Raw genomic sequence first — 4948 nt, 5'->3', positions numbered from 1 at the left:
ATTGCCTTCCGCTTATAATACAATGGGACGGCAATGCGACTTAACCACAGAGGGATCAAGTGCACGACCAGCGGCTCGAGTATATTATACTCATTTGATATAAATTAGACTCATTTATATCTAGTCTAGTTGAATGATGTCGAAAAGGGACTGAATCATTGTTTTGGAAATATATCACTTTAGAAAATAAGTCATTATTTTTATTTGTCATAACAACAGTGCGATTCTATAAGAAATCACTTCGTATAATACTCGTGAAACGTTAAGAACTGACTTATAGTGATACGCCATTTTGTGCATATATCTTGTCAATGTCATTCTGACATTTCAAGCTTGTTGACTGTGGTGCGTTTCGTGTTTATTTTTACAGAATAGCCTTATAATTTTAATAATTAAAAAACATATTATCATCCCAAAACAAGTTGTTAGGAACATATACATATAACATATATAAATTAATAGTAAAAGAGACTTAAGCCCAGCTGTGGGATATTTACAGCCTCTTACTAAATTTTACCTACATTTATGTCATTTTTCAAACTTTCAAAGCGAGGAAATACTATCAAATAATTGTACTAAGTTTAATTTATAAGGCCTTGTAGCTTCTAGTTAGTACTGTAAACCTGATACTTTAAGTGCTGCTCGCCTCCAGCAGCCATTTATAATGTCCCCAACTGTTCTTGAATAGATAATAGATTAAAGTGAGGAAAGTCGTGATAATGCTCCCAAGCTTAAGTTTCAACTCAACAAAGAATCTTCTGGTATTATAAATTAATAATGTAACGTTCTCTTTTTAAAAATAATGTTAATGGCCTAACGTATAACTTGCCTCAAATTTTTATTTGATCATTCGTCATTTAACATGTATTTATGATTTCAATAGTGTGTGTTTATGTGGTGGTTCATGCTTAAAAATGCAACTATATGTTATTTGTGTACAATATGCATTTAAAATTTAAGGTTATATGATTATGTATCGCAAAAATCGGTTCCACTTACGTGGCGCTACTCGGTAATAACACGTTGAAATTCATCACATAACATAATTTTGTAATATTAAAAGCTAGTATACATTGTGTTAACGCGTAGATATTATAACGTTAAAGGGATGGTTCAAAGGAGGCTTTTATCGTTAGTTTTGATGATTCTTTACACCTCCCAACACTACAGCTTATTGTTAAAAAGCTGCCTATATATATGCGTATTTTTTCCTATATTTAATAATATGAATCACTATACTATAAATCGTCGAAAATTCTCGAACTTGTTGCTAAAAGTAACAATAATATTTATATAAAAAAATGTTCTTAAATTTGGATCGACTATAATTTCAATATACATAAATTCAGAGCAAAGTTTTTCAAATTCCGCAGCAACTATTTCATTCTGTTCACAGCCGATAGATAGCGATGTCTTGCTTACGTTAGCGTAAAGAATTCACATATTGTTAACATTTTATCTGGAGATGTTCTAAACACTGACGACACTAAAAAGGGTACCGGTCCCTCGTCAAAATCTGTGACGACGTGACAACGCGCTTTAATCGTGAATTTTCAATACGAAATAAACAAAGTTATTGTAAAATAAACTGTATGCATCAACCGTTAGGGTCTATTCTCTAATGGGTTAAAAGCGTGAAGATTTCAGAGGTTTCGTAAGGATGCATTCATGAATAACGCCCCCGTGATATGCTTACGATAAAGTACGTAACTATACATACAAAAGTTTTATACAACAATAAAAAACGTTCAACTCATTTTAAAAATAGAATTCTATAAAACTCCTATTCATATAAGTTACAAATTGGGTTACATTATAGTCTAAGATCCGAACAGAGGTCGTCCCTTCACCCATCTGCCCTCTCGCTCTGTCCCATATCAAATATTGTCATAAAAAGACAAATTACAATTGTATTGTCTATTGAAATATAGTTCTAACTATCTTTATTTAAAATATAACCTATAACTAAAATGTTTATTTATGTTATACTCTCTTGTTTTACGAACGAACTTAATAGAAAACATTACTATAGAGCACAAGGGACATGCAAATGTTGCAGAGGCACCTTTTTTATGCTCCTTTTATTACTAAACAAGCATCTATTATCCATCACAAACGATGGTGCGCGACTCCACGCTAAATAATCGGCGTTCATTATTAGTGACAGTCGTTCTTACAAAATGTCTCAGTGTGCGTGGAATGACTAATGTAAAAATAAAGACAGCAAAAATAAATAAATCATTACATAACATAAAATTGGAGAGTCTGTTTGTAATATTAAAATAACCGCTTTTTTGAATGCATATGTATATACACGGTACATATACCAAATTATTTTTTTCTTTCAATTTTTGTCCGTCTGTCTGTCTGTCTGTCTGTCCGGCTAATATCGTGTTTGACAGGACTTTAACTGGACCGATTTTGACAGGACTTTAACGAACAGATAGCCGGTGTTATAAGGAGTAACTTAGGCTGCAACTTTTTTGTTAAATTCAAACGCGCACGAAGTCACGGGCAAAGCTAGTTAAATCATATTTGTTAATGCACATCGATAATAATTTAACGTTGAAAGGCGCTTTGGAGAGTAAACCGATCTGTACGTCGGTACAATGAATTACTCCAATCTACTTTCTAATAAATAATTGAAATATATATTACTATAAATATATTTTATTGAAAACGCGATAGTATAATACGTACGTACCGTTAGCAGGGGCGGAGGACGACCTTTCGTCGGGTCTTGTATTGTCAAATACGAATATATCTTCTGATTGCGTAATAGTGTTTAAAGGTTTAAAGTACCAATTAATTATTACTTTGAATAACATATTATAGTATTAGGTATATAAAGGGGTTCCTTGAGGCTTAAGATTATTTAATGTCATCAATTTCGGTCCTTTGGTTTGACCACAATATTGTAACAGACAGATAGACAGACTTTTATATTTTGAAGAATTTCGTCCGACTCATTCAAGGTTTTCTCGACGTTTTCCTGCACTGCCGAAAACAAAATTAAGTTTATACAGAAATTTAGCTCGTTAAAACTATTTCGGCTTAACCCGGTCTAATAACCTACCTACGTGACCCATGACCGTTAATATAAAACTATTCTCTCAAAATTTTATTTTTATGTTTATCGAATGCTTAATAAAAAATCTCCAAAATAAATACATAAGTATTTACTATTTCCAAGTATTAACCGTCTTCTACAGTTTTTGCTACGATTGTAGAGACCGTAGCACGTTCGTAGTATAAATTTTGTATTTCCAAGAAGACAAGCAATATTACTTATATATCGTCTTATATAGAGTTTTTATTAAAGAGAATATGAAATATACTTATTATTAAAACATAGTTTTTGTGTTTAGTTATAAACTACCTCAATATTCAAGGTTCGATAGGCTACATTACATTTGGTATTGATGTCCTCCTGATTAATTTCGGTTACGGTAACCAAAATCAACAAAATCAAAGGAAGAGCTAAACAGTTAAAGAGTTTTGGCTTAAGACCTATGACTTTGCTCTCCGAGGTACGAGAATGTCCGTACTTGGAACCACTGGATTTTGGACCGAAAAACTCAATATCTTTTGATTGACCCGACCTTAGGTTTGAACACAATACCTTTGAATATGCGGCGTTATATTATCTAGTCACTAACCCAACGGAGCCGCAGATATAAGGTCCTGGATTATCTGTAGTCTTTAAAGCGTTCATTTTATTATCTACTGCCTGGATCGGATATCGCTAATAGGTCTTTTGTTAAGAAATTTTAGCGTTTCGGTGTTGTTACTTGCATTTCTACATTACCGTGCCTCACATGGCTAAAGATCTTTAGCAATTTGCCTTTGATATACCTTTGGTCATAAGATGTGCACACACACTTTATGGTCTACCATATTATGTTTGATACGAATATTTTATAGGACAAAAACATTTTACCCAAAAAATATTAACGCTGTCAAAGCGATTGCTGTCTTGAACAACACTCTTACAATTCAATCATTAATTTATATTTATGAAAAAAGAAAACTAAATATTTTTATTTAAATATAGTTCTAAATTTAAATCTTCAAAAGATGAATCATTACAAATAATGTTTTGAAAAAGATCACGTGTTACCTAAAAGTATGTATTTGGAAAAATATTTGGCTTTCATATAAACACTATTTTGGTAGCATTTATTTCTATTCTAAACATTGACCTAGTTTCATAAATAATAAATCATTGGCACCGGCTGCGGGTAACTGTCGGTATTACTATATTTCCATGTGAAATTTTAAAAGGTTGTTAGTGAACGTGCTGAGAATTTGCAGCCATACATTGGATGTACATTGGGCCCAATGTATGAATTGGCGATCTTTTATTATCGATCGATTTACGAGTAGTGTATTACTATTATGTCGCAGAGATAATTGATTATGTTAAAAGATCATTATTATATTTATCACAAGCTTTTATATAACTTCACCTATAGGGGTTGAATCTTGTGAATTTAAAACATTTTCATACAACCGACTGAGCTGTAATTTTAAACACATTGATTTTTATACGTTAAATATTAAGAGATTAACAAATTAAATTAGTTGTTAGTGATCACCACCACCCGTACCACTACACCGTACCCAGACATTCGCATTGTTAAAACATATTAAGCCTAACATCGTCGCCAACCTTGGGAGATATCAACGTATAATATTTTCTTTTTTTTGGTACATAGTTGTTTTTTAGTTTTTTTTTTTTTATTAGCAGCCCGTAAACGTCCCACTGCTGGGATAAAGGCCTCCTCTCCCTTTGAGGGGAAGGTTTGGAGCATATTCCACCACGCTGCTCCAATGCGGGTTGGCGGAATACACATATGGCAGAATTTCGTTGAAATTAGACACATGCAGGTTTCCTCATGATGTTTTCCTTCACCGCCGAGCACCGATGCACCGAGCACCGAGCACC

Source organism: Vanessa atalanta, chromosome 21 (assembly GCF_905147765.1).
Source record: "Vanessa atalanta chromosome 21, ilVanAtal1.2, whole genome shotgun sequence".
Lineage (NCBI taxonomy): Eukaryota > Metazoa > Arthropoda > Insecta > Lepidoptera > Nymphalidae > Vanessa > Vanessa atalanta.
This window is presented reverse-complemented; position numbering follows the sequence as displayed.